The 19,542-nt window shown below is 35.6% G+C and overlaps 1 pseudogene; it reads right to left on the minus strand.

Moving 5' to 3' along the window:
• Window positions 1–18,052: 18,052 nt before the first annotated feature.
• LOC101013219 lies at window positions 18,053–19,301 on the minus strand (annotated as a pseudogene).
• Window positions 19,302–19,542: the final 241 nt, after the last annotated feature.

Below are 19,542 nucleotides of genomic sequence, written 5' to 3' on the forward strand. Positions count from 1 at the left end.
CACAGAAGGCTAATATCCAAAATGTATAAGGAAATCCTACAACTCAATAGCAATTAATAAATAACTCAATATTTAAAAACAGGAAAAGGACTTGAATAGATATTTTTTCCAAAACAGACATACAAATGGCCAACAGGTATATGAAAAAGTGCTCAACATTGTTATCAGGAAAATGCAAATCAAAACCACAACGAGATAACACTTTACACCTGTTAGAATGACTATCATCCAAAAATGGGGTAAGTTGGTGAGTTTGTGGAGAAATTGGAACCTTTGTCCAATGTTGTTAGAAATGTAAAAGCATGAAGCCACTATGGGAAATGGTATGGAGGTGCCACAAAAAAATTAAAACTAAAACTACCATATGATCCAGCAATCCCTCTTCTAGGTGTATATCAAAAGGAATTGAAATTACAATCCAGGAGAGAGATCTGCACTCCTATGTTCATTCCAGCATTATTCACAATAGTCAAGATGTGGAAACAATGTAAATGTCTATTGATAAATGAATGAATATAGAAAATGTGGTATATACATACAGCAGAATACTATGCAGCCTTAAAAAAAAAAAATTATGTTGAATGTGAAAACATGAATGCCTTGAGGAGATTACACTAAATGAAATTAAGTCAGTCATAGAAGGACAAATACTGTATCATTCTACTTGTATAAGGTTTCGAAAATTTTCAAACTTAAGGAAGCAAATAATGGAATTGTGGTTGCCAGGAACTTGTGGGAGGCAGAAATAGGGAGTTGCTAATCAGTTGGTATGAAGTTTCAGCTACGCAAGACAAATAAGTTCTAAAGATCTGCTGTAAAACATTGTGCCTGGCCGGGCGCGGTGGCTCACGCCTGTAATCCCAGCACTTTGGGAGGCCGAGGCGGGCGGATCACAAGGTCAGGAGATCGAGACCATGGTGAAACCCCGTCTCTACTAAAAATAGAAAAAATTAGCCGGGCGCAGTGGCGGGCGCCTGTAGTCCCAGCTACTCGGGAGGCTGAGGCAGGAGAATGGCGTGAACCCGGGAGGCGGAGCTTGCAGTGAGCCGAGATTGCGCCACTGCACTCCAGCCTGGGCGACAGAGCAAGACTCCGTCTCAAAAAAAAAAAAAAAAAATTGTGCCTATAGTAAACAATACTATATACTCTCCTTAAAATTCTTTAAGATGGTAAATCTCATGTTAAGTGTTAACTGCCACAAATAAAAAAATTAATTTAGGCTGGTCGCCGTGGCTCCCGCCTGTAATCCCAGCACTTTGGGAGGCCAAGGTGGGTGGATCACTTGAGGTCAGGAGTTCGAGACCAGCCTGGCCAACACGATGAAACCCCGTCTCTACTAAAAATACAAATATTAGCCGGGCGTGGTGGCACACGCCTGTAATCCCAGCCACTCGGGAGGTTGAGGCAGGAGAATCACTTGCACCTGGGAGTTAGAGGTTGCAGTGAGCCGAGATCGCGCCATTGTACTCCAGCCTGGGCGACAAGAAAAAAACTCTTGTCTGGCAGGGCGCGGTGGCTCACGCCTGTAATCCCAGCACTTTGGGAGGCCTAGATGGGCGGATCACGAGGTCAGGAGATCTAGACCATCCTGGCTAACACGGTGAAACCCCGCCTCTACTAAAAAATACAAAAAAACTAGCCGGGCGAGGTGGCGGGCGCCTGTAGTCCCAGCTACTCGGGAGGCTGAGGCAGGAGAATGGCGTGAACCCAGGAGGCGGAGCTTGCAGTGAGCTGAGATCCGGCCACTGCACTCCAGCCTGGGCGGCAGAGTGAGACTCCATCTCAAAAAACAAACAAACAAACAAAACAAAAACAAAAACAAAACAAAACAAAACAAAAAAAAAAAAAAACACACTCTGTGTCAATAAAATAAAATAAAATAAATTTAAAGTATCATGTCCCGCAAAGCTAAAGGTTTACAATGGAAATCTCCTGTCATTTAAAACAAGTTATATAATTTAAATTTTTCTCCTGACTGAACTAACTTGCATTAATTCTTTCCTTCTGACCCTCTGTGTATGGATGCCATTCTCCTACTTAGAGAACCCAAAGGTTATTTTCTGGAACAATTGATGGGAAGGGTCTCTCGATCAGAGACAGAAGCATTCAATGTCTGGCAGAATGGAATGGAGAGAGATATGAGGCTGAACATGGAGGCAGTCAGTGACGATTCACATGGTGAATGCTAGGATCTTCACCACTGTCTCCCTGTCCAGCTAGATTGTAAAACATTTTTAACTATAAGGAATGCAGTTAAAATGTAGTTTAAGAATGTAGTTAAATTTTTTGCCTGAAACTCCAGGCAAAATTCTGAAAAATTATATTTTGGGACACTCAATAACCCTAAAGATAAGAATTCCCACTTCTGAACATTTGAAGACTCTCCCAATTAAAAAGTCATCACCCAACTACACTGTAGTGAGTGCTATCGGTAAATAAGTCTCCTCATACACATACAGTCATACACTCAGCCAATGATGATTAGACATTTGAGAAAAGCCTCTAAAGTGAAACACAGGCACCAAAATGAAAAAATTAACAAGTAAAATTTGTAAAAACAGAAATATACAGAGAGCAGAAAATAAGTTCAATTTTTAAATAATTAGTAGTTTCAGTGTAGTGTAAATGAAACAAAAATAAAATATTTTAATCAAGTCATCATAGAATAAGAAGCAGCTCACTCTTGGGCATTGAATGTAGGTTAACTGGCATTAAAAATAAATAGCAGAAGTAAAAAACAAAGTTGAGATCATTTCCCCAAGTTTTAGCAAAAAGAAAAGAGATGGGAATTAGCAGATGAAAGAACTGAAGATAGAACATTCCTTTTTTTTTTTTTTTTTTTTTTTTTTTTTTTGAGATGGAATCTCGCTCTGTTGCCCAGGCTGGAGTGCAGTGGTGCAGTCCTGGCTCACTGCAATCTCTGCCTCCCAAGTTCAACCAATTCTCCTGTCTCAGTCTCCCGAGTAGCTGGGACTACAGGTGCATGCCACCACGCCCAGCTAATTTTTGTATTTTTAGTAGAGATGGGGTTTTACAATATTGGTCAGGCTGGTCTCAAACTCCTGTCCTCAGGTGATCCACTCGCCTCGGCCTCCCAAAGTGCTGGGATAACAGGTGTGAGCCACTGCGCCCAGCCCCAAGAACATTTCTTTTGATAGAACTAGCAAATGAATAAGAGGTGTTTTAGCAATAGAGAAAAGTGAAAACAGAGTAGAGGGAATGCACCAATAATATTTTTTTCATCTTGGAAGAGTGTAAGTGTCCAGGAAATTATCCATTTCTTCTAGGTTTTCCAGTTTATTTGCGTAGAGGTGTTTATAGTATTCTCTGATGGTAGTTTGTATTTCTGTGGGGTCGGTGGTGATATCCCCTTTATCATTTTTAATTGCGTCGATTTGATTCTTCTCTCTTTTCTTCTTTATTAGTCTTGCTAGTGGTCTGTCAATTTTGTTGATCTTTTCAAAAATCCAACTCCTGGATTCATTGATTTTTTGGAGGGTTTTTTCTGTCTCTATCTCCTTCAGTTCTGCTCTGATCTTAGTTATTTCTTGCCTTCTGCTAGCTTTGGAATGTATTTGCTCTTGCTTCTCTAGTTCTTTTAATTGCGATGTTAGAGTGTCAATTTTGGATCTTTCCTGCTTTCTCTTGTGGGCATTTAGTGCTATAAATTTCCCTCTACACACTGCTTTAAATGTGTCCCAGAGATTCTGGTATGTTGTATCTTTGTTCTCATTGGTTTCAAAGAACATCTTTATTTCTGCCTTCATTTCGTTATGTACCCAGTAGTCATTCAGGAGCAGGAAGAAGTTGAATCCCTGAATAGACCAATAGTAGGCTCTGAAATTGAGGCAATAATTAATAGCCTACCAACCAAAAAAAGTCCAGGACCAGATGGATTCACAGCTGAATTCTACCAGAGGTATAAGGAGGAGTTGGTACCATTCCTTCTGAAACTATTCCAATCAATAGAAAAAGAGGGAATCCTCCCTAACTCATTTTATGAGGCCAACATCATCCTGATACCAAAGCCTGGCAGAGACACAACAAAAAAAGAGAATTTTAGACCAATATCCCTGATGAACATCGATGCAAAAATCCTCAATAAAATACTGGCAAACCGGATTCAACAACACATCAAAAAGCTTATCCACCATGATCAAGTGGGCTTCATCCCTGGGATGCAAGGCTGGTTCAACATTCGCAAATCAATAAACATAATCCAGCATATAAACAGAACCAAAGACAAGAACCACATGATTATCTCAATAGATGCAGAAAAGGCTTTTGACAAAATTCAACAGCCCTTCATGCTAAAAACGCTCAATAAATTTGGTATTGATGGAACGTACCTCAAAATCATAAGAGCTATTTATGACAAACCCACAGCCAATATCATACTGAATGGGCAAAAACTGGAAAAATTCCCTTTGAAAACTGGCACAAGACAGGGATGCCCTCTCTCACCACTCCTATTCAACATAGTGTTGGAAGTTCTGGCTAGGGCAATTAGGCAAGAGAAAGAAATCAGGGGTATTCAGTTAGGAAAAGAAGAAGTCAAATTGTCCCTGTTTGCAGATGACATGATTGTATATTTAGAAAACCCCATTGTCTCAGCCCAAAATCTCCTTAAGCTGATAAGCAACTTCAGCAAAGTCTCAGGATACAAAATTAATGTGCAAAAATCACAAGCATTCTTATACACCAATAACAGACAAACACAGAGCCAAATCATGAATGAACTTCCATTCACAATTGCTTCAAAGAGAATAAAATACCTAGGAATCCAACTTACAAGGGATGTAAAGGACCTCTTCAAGGAGAACTACAAACCACTGCTCAGTGAAATAAAAGAGGACACAAACAAATGGAAGAACATACCATGCTCATGGATAGGAAGAATCAATATCGTGAAAATGGCCATACTGCCCAAGGTAATTTATAGATTCAATGCCATCCCCATCAAGCTACCAATGAGTTTCTTCACAGAATTGGAAAAAACTGCTTTAAAGTTCATATGGAACCAAAAAAGAGCCCGCATCTCCAAGACAATCCTAAGTCAAAAGAACAAAGCTGGAGGCATCACGCTACCTGACTTCAAACTATACTACAAGGCTACAGTAACCAAAACAGCATGGTACTGGTACCAAAACAGAGATATAGACCAATGGAACAGAACAGAGTCCTCAGAAATAATACCACACATCTACAGCCATCTGATCTTTGACAAACCTGAGAGAAACAAGAAATGGGGAAAGGATTCCCTATTTAATAAATGGTGCTGGGAAAATTGGCTAGCCATAAGTAGAAGCTGAAACTGGATCCTTTCCTTACTCCTTATACGAAAATTAATTCAAGATGGATTAGAGACTTAAATGTTAGACCTAATACCATAAAAATCCTAGAGGAAAACCTAGGTAGTACCATTCAGGACATAGGCATGGGCAAAGACTTCATGTCTAAAACACCAAAAGCAACGGCAGCAAAAGCTAAAATTGACAAATGGGATCTAATTAAACTAAAGAGCTTCTGCACAGCAAAAGAAACTACCATCAGAGTGAACAGGCAACCTACAGAATGGGAGAAAATTTTTGCAATCTACTCATCTGACAAAGGGCTAATATCCAGAACCTACAAAGAACTCCAACAAATTTACAAGAAAAAAACAAACAACCCCATCAAAAAGTGGGCAAAGGATATGAACAGACATTTCTCAAAAGAGGACATTCATACAGCCAACAGACATATGAAAAAATGCTCATCATCACTGGCCATCAGAGAAATGCAAATCAAAACCACAATGAGATACCATCTCACACCAGTTAGAATGGCGATCATTAAAAAGTCAGGAAACAACAGGTGCTGGAGAGGATGTGGAGAAATAGGAACACTTTTACACTGTTGGTGGGATTGTAAACTAGTTCAACCATTATGGAAAACAGTATGGCGATTCCTCAAGGATCTAGAACTAGATGTACCATATGACCCAGCCATCCCATTACTGGGTATATACCCAAAGGATTATAAATTATGCTGCTATAAAGACACATGCACACGTATGTTTATTGCAGCACTATTCACAATAGCAAAGACTTGGAATCAACCCAATGTCCATCAGTGACAGATTGGATTAAGAAAATGTGGCACATATACACCATGGAATACTATGCAGCCATAAAAAAGGATGAGTTTGCGTCCTTTGTAGGGACATGGATGCAGCTGGAAACCATCATTCTTAGCAAACTATCACAAGAACAGAAAACCAAACACCGCATGTTCTCACTCATAGGTGGGAACTGAACAACGAGATCACTTGGACTCAGGAAGGGGAACATCACACACCGGGGCCTATCATGGGGAGGGGGGAGGGGGGAGGGATTGCATTGGGAGTTATACCTGATGTAAATGACGAGTTGATGGGTGCAGCAGACTAACATGGCACAAGTATACATATGTAACAAACCTGCATGTTATGCACATGTACCCTACAACTTAAAGTATAATAATAATAAATAAATTAAAAAAATAATAATAATAATATTTTTTTCAGAACGAAGATCATCAATTTTTCTAGGAAAGGATCCAAAAAAGATCAGTGTGATGGTGAATTAATATTCCTACATAATGTCCAGCATTTTAGTCACAATGACAAAAATGTAGAGAATAAAATATTCTCAGTGATGGTGGGCAGCATGCAAGTTATATAAGGCAACAACTAGACTGACCATTAGCTATCCTGTGAAACAAATCCCTTCAAAATTCAGAGTGATTTTTTTTTTAACCTAGGCTTCTATACTTGGCTGAATTATCCTTAACTGTGACAGTAAGCATATTTTCAGTCCTTGAAATAAATACACATATATATGATGTGCATATATGTGTGTATCTGCGTGCATGCATGTATATGCATGTATACATGCACTCACATGCACATGTACTAATACATTTCTATTGATACATAAGTAAATAAATGAATACATAAATATATTGAATAACTTATTAATTCCAGTTTTGAGCTGTGTGTAAATATTCTTAAAATATTATTCTTGCATTTACCAGCAATCACAAGCACATAAAACCCACCATTTTTCTTTAATGCTCTGATCATTCATTTTATTATACAAATAGCACATCCACTGTAGAACTGTTAAGATACATAGGCAATAAAAAGAAGAAAGAAACAACAATATGTTCACCCATTTAATTCTATTATTGCAAAATACATGCATGTATACATATATATGTATACTCATATGTTTATATAATTTATTATTATACTTTACATACTGTTAAGGTGAGCATATTTATCACTTAATAATGTATCATTTTTCATTTTTACTTTTCTAATTTTAATTTAAATTTTTTATTTGTATAAATTTATGGGGTACAAGTGTAATTTTGTTAAATGGATATATTGCATACCAGTGAAGTCAGGGTTTTTAGTGTATTCATCACCAGAATAACATACATTGTACCTATTAAGTAATTTCTCATGAAAATAATTAAATGCTCTTCAAATATGCAGAGTTCAATTGTTGTTTATCGAACATCTACTACGTTCAAAGGTCTGTAAGAATAGGTGCATGAAGATTTTCATTATGGTATTATCTGTGGAGATAGAGAACTAAAAACAATCTAGTATCTGTGGTGGAGTAAATGGGTAGGAAATCTAATGATAGCCCACCCTGGATATGCAGCAGTTTGAAGTAACAAGAACACACAGAAAGATGTATGGATCTTTAAAACATAATGAGTACAGAATGGAAAATGAAAAGAAGTATGAGAAATATGGTACATGAACGTTTGAATAAATTTTTTAAAATGTAGAAGATCATTGAGAAACTCCCACATAATAACTCATTCTTTTCTCTCTTAATATACTGTAATCACAAACTTGAAGCTTGTCTTCAAGCTAACATCTCTCCTGAAAAGCCATGCATTTTTTAGAAGACGGATACAAAATCAGGACTGTTACTTAGTCTATGTAGCCATCTGAGTCGGTAATATCCTCTAGAGGTGTAAATACCTGATATAGAGATGGGTCTGCCACAGTCTTTCTGGATATTGTTCTATGATAGAATGTTGATTGTCACAAGGAAGCACTTTTAGAGCTATTAATCTCATATTAATTTGATTGAGTACACAACTGACCTACACACCTAATTAGTATTTTGAGAGATCTATTATCAAGAAGTTGCATCCCTTAAAAATCTTACTTTATGAACCTCCCCTAACTCCAACCTCCCTCAATATGGACTTTGTGGACTCTGTAGAAACTATGTATTTTCTTCCACGTAACCTATGGATTATTTGTATAGATAATTGAACTGATAAGACTAGATGAATGACTATATTGAGATGGAATGAAAAGTCCCAAATTTCAGTTAGTGTTTTATGTTTAATATTCATTAATTCTGACTTCTGTATTTTTTAAATGTTTCAAAAGAAAATTTTATTATTCTATTAGATGAAAAAAGCATGTTTATACCAGGGATCTGCAAACTTTATGTTAAGGGCCAGACAGTAAATATTTTAGGTTTTGCAATCCATGTGGTCTCAGTTGCAACTACTCAGCTCTGTGTTTGTATCTCATGAAAGCATGTATAAACAATATGAAAATAAATGAGTATGGATGTGTCCCAATAAAATTGTATTTACAAAAATAGATGGCAGGCTGGATTTGGCTTGGGGGCTTTTGTTTGTTGAGCACTGGTCTGTACTCTTACTACTCAAAGTGAGTTCTATATACCATCCTAATCATTACTACCCAGGAGTTGATTAGAAATGCAGAGTTGCAGGTTCAAAACCAGTGCTAGTGAATCAAAATGTGCAGTTTAACAAAATCACCAGATGATTCATTATGCTCATTAAAGGTCAAGGAGGACCGGTCTATACTATTGATTATTTAGATTACTTATGTTTGCTGGCATACCAACACAGTTTTCTTTAGCATCAAAAGTTCTAAGAATGAAGGTGATTTTCTAGCACAAAGATTAAGCAATTAGTAACTGCCCCCCACCCAAGTACTTGTGTTAATTTAGTGTATAAGAATAAATACTACATAGCACTTTTAAGGGGCCTATTGTGTGACACGCAATCTGTACAAAAAATCTGTGAGGTACGCATTATTAATATTCTTATTTACATATGAAGAAACTGAGAGCAAGAGGTGAAATAACAGTCAAGGTCAAAGACCTCATATGTGAAGGAAATGAGAAATATTATACATATTGTTAGTATTGTAAAGTGTAATTTATATTGTCATATCAATCTATCCACAGTTAACTGTTTTCCTATTGAAATGCATGTATTAATAAGTGTGTTCATGTTTATATAGTGTTATATAGTTATAAAGTGTGTTCTATATAGCCCTACAACTCCTACTACTTATTTAATAATAAATGCCATTTAAGAAGACAAACAGTGGTATCCAAGGGTAGTTAATTAAAGCCCTTGCTACATTAATGATAGTTTCAAGGTAGATTCTCAGTAGTTCCACAGCCACTGACAATAAAGAGGAATAATTCTCTCTGTGGGTTCTAGCCACGCCAGACCACATTATTATTCTTTCTTACAATTTTGTAATCTCCAGTTTTAAAAATGTAACATATGCCTTTGGAGTAAAAAAAAAATATAGAAAATAATACAAAAAATAAACAAAAATAAAAATGTAATGCATTAAATTACATAGTCTTAAGAATATGATAAATTTTAATTAAGTTTATTTACTAAGCATATATATTTTATTCCTTGAGGAATTGTAATTTTATCACTTTTGACATATTTTCTACAGGTGTTGATATATTTTTCACCACATTAAAATTTTTTGTTCAAGGATATTATTTTTCACATTGTTTATAAATTTTTGTTTGCCTTGAAAATAAATCAAATTATATAAATAACATGTAAAAAATAAAACTAAAAAGTTGGTTGAAGCCAGTCCCATTTCATTAAAGATATAGTGGTCGGTTCCTTTAAAAACAGACAGACAACAAAACAAAACTAAATAAAAGAGAGTTTTTATCAAAAAGAAGGAAAGAATGACTGCTGGAAAGAAAGTAAAAGAAACAGTGTGTTCTTTTAAGCACCCAACACTCATGCACTCCTCTGTCCCACAACTTCATGAGAGATAACAACTAGAAAATTGTAGCAAGTATCATGAATCATGATGAAATATAAGATGCATTTTTGTTTAAGCCACAAATATGGCAAGCATGGCTGTTAACTCATCTGTTGTTCTTCATTAAATTGGTAGTACTCATATTTACAATAATATGTGATAAAAATAGAAGATATAAATAATTATTTTTAGAAAGTATATATATATATACACATATATATAAAAAAACTGGTTTCATATGACACAACTTATTATCTTACAGTTCTAGATATCAAAAGTCTGAAATCAGCTTTACTGGACTAAAATTAAAGTGTCATCAGGGATGCATTCTAGGACAGAATCTATTTCTCTGCCTTTTCCAACTTCTAGAGGCTGTAGGCATTCTTTGCCTCATGGCCCCTTCCTCCACATTCAAGGAGCAGTGTAGCATCCACTAAGTATGAGTAGGACTCCTATTTCTGTTGGTATATCTGCTTTTTTCCATCCCTGACCTTTCTGCCTCCCTCTTATAAGAACTCCTGTGATTACATTGGGACCACCTAGATGATCCAGGATATCTCAAGATCCTCAACTTAATCACATGCAAAAAAAAAAAATCCCTTATGCTGTGTAATGTAACACTCAGTGGTCCCACAAATTAGGACGTGAACATATTTTGGGGGACATTATCTTCCTGAGTGAGTGTCTGTCCTTAGTGCTGCCTCCGTCCCTGAGCTTCTTCTGGGATTAAACACGTCACTCTGAATTCTATCTCCTGACAAGGATGTTTTCTTCTTCCAGTAGTTCACAAAATTATTGATGTTTGAGAATCTAATTTCTGCATCACCAGAAACTTTATATAACATGAAGTTAGATAGGAAACAATAGAGATTGGGAAAGCCCTGCCCAGTGAAACCTGGGTACCCAAAGTGACATGTGGCCACTGTGTGACAGGATGTAGGCCACATACTGTCACCACATTCTCCCTCCTTGGGCACCCAGTAAGACTGTCTTTCCTATCCTTCCTCACAGTTAGGTGTGTCTTGGGATAAAGTTCTAGTTGGGTGAGTGTGAATAGGAGTGATAGAAGAATGTGGGAGGAATGTGTTTCTAGGTCTGGGCCACAAATCCTTCCACAAAAGATCCTCACTGCTCTTCTCCCTTCTGCTAGTAGATACTGATGTCCCTGGTGACCATGGAAGCCACACATTGAAGGCAGCAGGATTTTGTCAGCCTGGTTCCCAGAATGACTCTATGTAGCAGAGTTGGCTATGTACCCTTGTATGAACCACACTTCTAGCTTCTGTAAATTTGATGCCTTAACATCTGTCTTGCATGCATATGCCAGACACACCTTGTTGTACACAATTCAATAATATGTCTAAGTCACCTTGTCTTGGCCTCCTGCCTACCTCATTGCTTCTGCTTCCCTTGGCAATAGCCAATAATCAGTAGCATTTCTGTACACTAACAATGAACTATCTGAAAAAGAAATCAAGAAGGCAATCTGCTGTGACCACCAGCTAAGATCAAAATCACTAAGAGAATAAATTTCAAATGCCTTCACCACAAAAAAATAAGTATTTTAGGTGATAGTTATGTTAATTAGCTTGATTAAATTATTCCACATTGTTTTAATAAGTCATAATATCAACTTGTACTCTAAATACATACAGCCCTGTAATATGTCAATTTACAATTAAAAATAAAAATTTAAAAAGAAAGGAAAACAATCCCATTTACAATAGCATAAAAAATACTTAGGAGTACATTTAAGTAGGGAGCTGAAAAATCTATACACTGAAAACTATAAAATATTGATGAAAGAAACTGACGAAGTCACCAATAAATAGACATTTTCATGTATTACAGGATTAATATTGTTAAAATTTCCATAGTACCCAAGTGATCTACAGATTCAAAGTAATTCCTATCAAAATTCCAATGACATTTTTCACAGAAATAGAAAAATAATCATATTATTCATGTAGAACCACATAACACCCCAAATAGCCAAAGCTGTCTTGAGCAAAAAATAATAAATCTGGAAGCATTACACTTCTTGATCTCAAAATATACTACAAAGTTACAGTTATTGAAACAGCAGATTACTGGCATAAAAACAGGCACATGGACCAATGGAACAGAATAGAGACTTCAGAAATAAATCCTTGCATTTACAGTCAACTAATATTTCACAAAGTTGCCAAGAACACACAGTGGAGAAAAGATAGTCTCTTTAATAAATGGTGTTGAGAAAACTGAATATCCACACACAGAAGAATAAAATTAGACTTTTATCTCACTCTATATACAGAAATAAACTCAAAATGGATTAAATACTTAAACGTAAGACATGAAACTATGAAACTCTTAGAAGAAAACATAGGGAAAACGTTTCTTGACAATAGTTTTGGCAAAGATTCTTTTTTTGCTATGACTCCAAAATCACAAGCAACAGAAGCAAAAATAGACAAATGGGATTGTGTTAAACTAAAAAGCTTTTGCACAGCAAATAAAATAATCAGCAGGGTGGATAGACAAGCTATGAAATAAAAGAAAATATTTGGAGACCATATATCTAATACGGAGCTAATATCTCAAATATATAAGGAACTCAAATAGCTCAATAGAAAGAAAACAAATAGCGTGATTTAAAAAAATAAACATAAAATCAGAATAAATATTTCTCAAAATAAGACGTATAAGTGGCTGATATATATTTTTAAATGTTCAATATCACTAATCAACAGGAAATGCAAGTTAAAACCACAGTGAGATCTTAATTCACATCTGTCACAATGACTATTACTAAAAAGAAAAAGACAACCAGTCTTGCTGAGGATGTGGAGGAAAGTGAACCCTTGTACATGGTTGGTGGGAATGTAAATTAGTAAATCCATGATGGAAAACTGCATAGAAGTTTCTCAAAAAATTAAAAATAGGGCTATCAGATGATACAGCAATCCTTCTTCTGGGTATATATCCAAATAAAATGCAATTTGTGTGTTGAAGAAATATCTGTACTCTCATGTTCATTGCGTTATCTGCAATAGCCAACATGTAAAATCAACATAAGTGTCCATTGACAGATGAACAGATTAAGAAAATGTGACATATACACACACATAGATGCATACACTGGAATACTAGTCAGCTTTAAGAAAGGACACAATCCTGTCATTCACAACGACATTGATGAATCTGGAGGACATTATGTTAAGTAAGATAAGCTAGGCACAGAAAGACAAACACTGCATGATCTCACTTTTATGAGGAGTCTGAAAAAGTTGAACTGATAAAATGAGAGTCGAATGGTGGTTTACCAGGGCCTGGATGTAGGGGATAGAAATGGGGAGATACTAGTCAAAGGGTACAAAGTTTCAGTCAGACAAGAGGAATAATCTTTGGAGAACTATTATACAGCATGGTGACTACAGCTAATAATAATGTATTGTGTACTTGAAGATTGCTGAGAGTAGATTTTAAATGTTCTTACCACAAAAAATAACGATGTGAGGTGATGGATATGTCAATTTTATTAATTTAATCATCTCACAGTGTATACATACATCAAAACATCACATTGTACACCATAAATATATACAATTTTAATTGTAAATTATACCTTAATAAAGCTGGAAAAATAAAAATATTTTGATATAATGTAATAAATAAATAGGTGAACAACTATACCATTAGGAAATTTACTATGGAGTAAGCAAAAATGTAGCCATAAGTAGTCTTCGAATATTTGAAAGGGTTGTCATTTTGAGAAGAAAGTAGGAAAGAAAGCATTTGTTTTGAAAAAGATCTAGAATCAGTGGGTTGAAGATAAAGGAAAGTAGATTTCACTTCAATATGCCAGGCACAATGTTACCAAAGGAATTTTTGCACAGGTCATTCCCTGTGTGTGAAATGTTCTTCCCCAAAGTGACATCATGGTTAACTGTCTCCCTCTTTCAGGTCTTTGTCACATCAATTGTCACCTTCTCAAGGAAACATACTCTAATTACCCCATTTACAATTCTAACCTCTCTTTGGACAGTCCTGTTGCAGTCCTCTTACCCTGCTCTTTTTAAAAATTTTTTTCACTATAAAATGTGCTAAATTTAATATCTACGTGGTTGAGTGTGGCTCCACTAACTACCTGTGGATATTTAAATATAGATACTAATTAACTAAATTTAAATAAAATAAAGTATTTCTTTAGATGCATTAACCATGTTCCAAGTGCTTAACAGGTACATATGACTCCTGTCTATCATATTGAACAATGCAGATATTACAGGACATTTCCATAATAGCAGAAAGTTCTATTGGACAACACTATTATATCATTTAGTACATTTACTGCCCTTCAGCTAGAATGCAAACCCCATGAAGACATGTCCTAAGAACATAGTAGGCATTCAATAAATATTTGTTTAATGAATTAATATATGAAGAAAATGAGAAGTTGTGGGAAAAGTATCAAATGAAACAATCTGGACCTGACCAGACTGTACGCAGTACATCCTACATGGTACTCAGAAAGCATACAGGAAAATGTGGACATTTAGAATGAATAAATATGGATGCTGAAAAGAAAATATATTAATCTAATGCCATTGCAATGGAATGAATATGGAAGGGTCTGATTTATAAATCTCTCTGAAATAAAAAATTTGATAGACCTGTCAAGTTGATGTCAGTTTGATTCAGCATTCTTAGCAGTGAGTTTGGAGACTGCCAGATTTGGAAATCATGGCAGAGATTTGACTTGAGCACCCTGGGGATATGAGCTTATCAAATAATACTATGCAGACAGAAAGCTAAAGAAGTTGAAAACAGAACTTTGGGGAAGTTCTTACACACAAGATCTTAAGCATATTTTTCCTTGTGTTTTCAACAGTAGATTTCAAAAGGTTGTTTGGAATAAATACCATTTTATTTATTCTATTAACAAAGTTGCATCATACAAAAGCGACCACAATACAAAGTTACAAGACATGATTCTGTAACAATTGCTTCATAAGTATTGGGTCTGTCTCTCATTGTTAACAACTTATAAAGAGAGATATTTATAAACACAAATGAGGAAACAATGATTCTTATTTTTTTTGGTTATTTAATAATTTTAGCAGTACATTTTACTTCTGTTTATTCTTTAATGTTCTTATTTCTACACTATCTTAAGCACTCTTTTCTTTAATAAACGGACTTCATGTGGAATCAGTAGTGTGAAAAACAGAAGATATTTTAATAAACAAATATGAGACTTACCTTAGCAACAACATTAAAAAGGCACTTACTTGTTAATGAATACTGTTTTTATTAACATTTGAGGGAATTTCCTGGTATTAAAGGCAAGGGATCTTTCTGTGATATATACACTTTATGGACTCATGGTATCAAAAAATTATAATACAACAAATGCAAAGGCCAAATCTTGGAAAGAAATTTTGGATAAGAATTGATTGTTCAGCCTGAATCTAGGTTTATCTGTATCAAATAAGGATCAAGCTGTGCCATCATACATTTTACTCTTTAGTTTCTATTCTAGGGCAATGGACAGTAGTGATTAAGAGCTTGGCTTGTGGCCGGGCGCGGTGGCTCAAGCCTGTAATCCCAGCACTTTGGGAGGCCGAGACGGGTGGATCACGAGGTCAGGAGATCGAGACCATCCTGGCTAACACGGTGAAATCCAATCTCTACTAAAAAATACAAAAAATTAGCCAGGCGTGGTGGCATATGCCTGTAGTCCCAGCTACTTGGGAGGCTGAGGCAGGAGAATGGCGTGAACCCGGGAGGCAGAGGTTGCAGTGAGCTGAGATCCGGCCACTGCACTCCAGCCTGGGTGACAGAGCAAGACTCCGTCTCAAAAAAAAAAAAAAAAAAAAAAAAAAAAAAAAAGAGCTTGGCTTTTGGTGCTATATTATGTGGTTTCGAACCCTGGTTCTGTAATTTCCTAATTGTACAATTCATACAGGTTACTTTATGACTCTGTGTTTTGGTTTTCTTAGCTATGTGATGATGAAACAGTAATCTTTCATAACACCGTTTTCAGGCTTACAAATGAGATAGAATAGTGCCCAAAACATTAAATAAGCACCAAATAAATGGTAGTGATCCTAAGTTTGCCTTGGGCCCTCTCACTCTTATCTCCAAACTGTTATCTAGACCCTATATATTCCAATCATCCACAGAAATTTTTTTATTCTATTTAACTCTTTCAAAATCCCTACTCCTTTTTCTGGCTCTTTATCTTTATATGAACAAGTGAACACATCCATTTAAAAAATATTTTGGTATAAAATCCCTCTCTCAATTATGGTCTAACTGTCCTTTGTATTTAAGCTTATATTCACATATTTCATTATTTCTTCAATTCATAGCAACTGGCTTACACCAAACCCTTATCCATCTCCCCACACACTCTAAATCAGTCACTCTTGTCTCACTAATGACACCAGTTACTTCCTAAACACCAAATCAAATGAACACTTTATTGTTTTTATTTTTGTGAGACTTCTAACTTCAATACTGTTCATCAGTCTTTCCTTTAGTTCTTTTCCATTTGCCTCCATGATACTGCTCTTCCTATTTGTCTTTCTGCTCTATTGGTAGCTCTTTCTCATTCAAACATACTGATTTTTCTTTTACTTATCCTTTACATGCTGGAACATTCTAGTCAGCTGCTCTAAGAGCTAATCTCTGCAAACAGTGTCTTACACAAAGACTCCTGACCAAATGTGCAGTGGGGACTAAAATTCAGCTTGCTTCTAGAATAAAAAGGCATAAAGTATCTGGTTTTGATGAGGATGTTGAACAACAATAACTGTTATATGCTATTGGTGTGAGTGTACATTAACACAACCTCTGTGGAAAAATGCATATGCTTCTATTATCCTCAATATACTAATCTATTTTCTCAAGCCTAGAAACACGTAAAACAGTTTCAGATTTGCTAACTCACACGACTGTGAAAAGTAAGATTCCCAAATTGAGTGTATTATTTTTTATAATTCTGTGTGTGTGTTGAAATTTACATGCCCTAAAATATAAAGATCTTAACTGTGAGATTTGATGAGTTTTGACAAATGCATACACATGCATACACTGGTGAAACCCACACCTCCATCAAGATGTACAATATTTCCATCTCCCCACAGATTTTCCTCCTCCTCCTTTCCTGTCAACTCCTCAGAACCCTAATAACCACTTTACTAATTTGTTTCCTAATAAGTTAATGTTTTCTGCCCTAGAACTTCATATAAAAAATCGTATACTATATACTATTTTGTGTCCAGATTCTTTCGGTGATTGTAATGTTTATGATGTTAAATGTATCTGTAGTTTAGTCCTTTTTCTTGTTGAGTAGTGTACCTTTATATAATACACCATAACCTGTTTATTCATTCTCTTAACAGATACTTGAATTACATCCAGTTTTTGCTATTGTGAATAAAACTGCGATTAACATTCCTGTACAAATGTTTTAATGGGAATTAAAAGATTTTTCTTTTGGATAAATACCTAGAAGTTGAATTACTTCATCATAGGATATGCATATGTTTAACTTCATTAGAAACTTTCACACAGTTTTAAAAATGGTTGTGCCATTTTAAAAACAAAACAAAAGAAAAAACATTGCATTTGATTTCTTTCAGTTGCTCTCTATCCTCTTCAATATTTGGTGATGTCAGTCTTTTTCACTGTAACCATTATTCATGTATGGCTACATTGTAATGTCCCTGTTCAATACTTTTGCCTATTGTATATAATTACTTTGCTGAGTTAGTGAATTTGTATATTCTGCATACCAATGCTTTGTCACATACATAATTTGCACATAATGTCTCCAGGCCTGTGGTTTATGAATTAATTTTCTTAATTGTATCTCTTGATGTGAAAATGTTTCCATTTTGATAACATCTAAGGTATAATTTTTTGTCTGTGATGGTAATTGTTTCATGTCGTGCTAAGAAATCTTTGCCTACTTCAAGTTAGTAAAGATATTATATGTTTTCTTCACGAAGTTTTATATGTCTGGCTTTTTTCTTTTTCACTTTGAGAGCAGGTACTGTTTATTAACCGGCCAGCTTAGAAAAATAATCATGGTAGACACCTTAGTTCATTCTTTTAATAAGCCTGTTGATCTCATCCTCCCTGTTGCCAGCATCTCCACCTTCTACAAAATGGGTGGTCTTTTTCTTCATTCTGCCTCGTGGAGAAGATAATTGGAAGGACCACAAGAAGTTATTTGCTTCTTTGAAGCATTTTCCAACAGTATAGATCTCGTTAATCAGATCATCCATGCAGATGATGCCATATTTACCAAGAGATCGAGCAATCAAAACGTTATCTGTCAAAGCAATTCGCTTCTTACTGATTTTACCATAACCACGCTTGTAGATTAACTCATTTACTGACATCAGATTTGGGTACCCCCATACAATCTATGGCTCTACAATCCTCAGCATGTTAACTGAAACCTTGTTGAGCTTCACAAAGCTTCCATTGAAGATTTGACTAAGGCGAAGAAGCTGCAACACCTTTCGGACCTTTGGGCTCACACCATTGATACCTCTGATCCTGATGACAAACGCCAATTTGGGTTCAGCAGGTACATAGAAGTTGCCAGCTTTTCTTGCCATCCTTGCCATTTGAATTTCAGTTCTGTACATCTGCCTATATTTCTTGTGATAGTGCTTCGCTTTTTCATAGATAAGCTTCCTCCTTGCCTTTCGAAGCATCTTTTGGGCTAACTTCTTTCTCAGGTGCTTGATCTTCAGCTCTGTGAAATGTCTTCGCTTTTTCTTAAGGGTTTCTGGCACAGCAGGAACCTTCTTCTTCTCTTCTACACCCTCCATGGTTCCAGCGAGAAAAAGAGACATGTCTGGCTTTTTTACATTTAGGTATATAACTCCCATTATGTCAATTTTTGTGGAGATTGTGAGGTAACAGTAAGGGTTTATGGATTTTCCAGGTCCTAGTTATTCCAGCACCATCTGTTGATTATACTTTCCTACTGATGTGTGTATGTGTGTGTGCATGTGCACAAATGCCCATGTGCATGCCTAGGTCAAAAAATCAATTATCTGTCTAAGTGAGGGTATATATATATGCATTACTTATTCTATTCCATTGAACTATTGTCTATCATTATGCCATGATTACCATAACTTTATATGGTCTTAAAGTCAAGTAGTATAAAATCCCCCAATGAAATTATATTTTCCATTTTTTTAAGTAATTCTAAGTCCTCTTACAACCCTATATATATTTTATATTTCAAAATGTTAATTTCTACAAAATATACCCTGCTGTGATTATTATATAGATTGAAATTAATCTATATATCAACTTGAGAGAATTGACAATTTGACACTATTGAATTTTCCAGTCCCATAGACATGACATCTATCTTCATTTATTCAAGTCTTCATTGATTTTTCTCATGT

This window comes from Papio anubis, chromosome X, assembly GCF_008728515.1.
Source record: "Papio anubis isolate 15944 chromosome X, Panubis1.0, whole genome shotgun sequence".
NCBI lineage: Eukaryota > Metazoa > Chordata > Mammalia > Primates > Cercopithecidae > Papio > Papio anubis.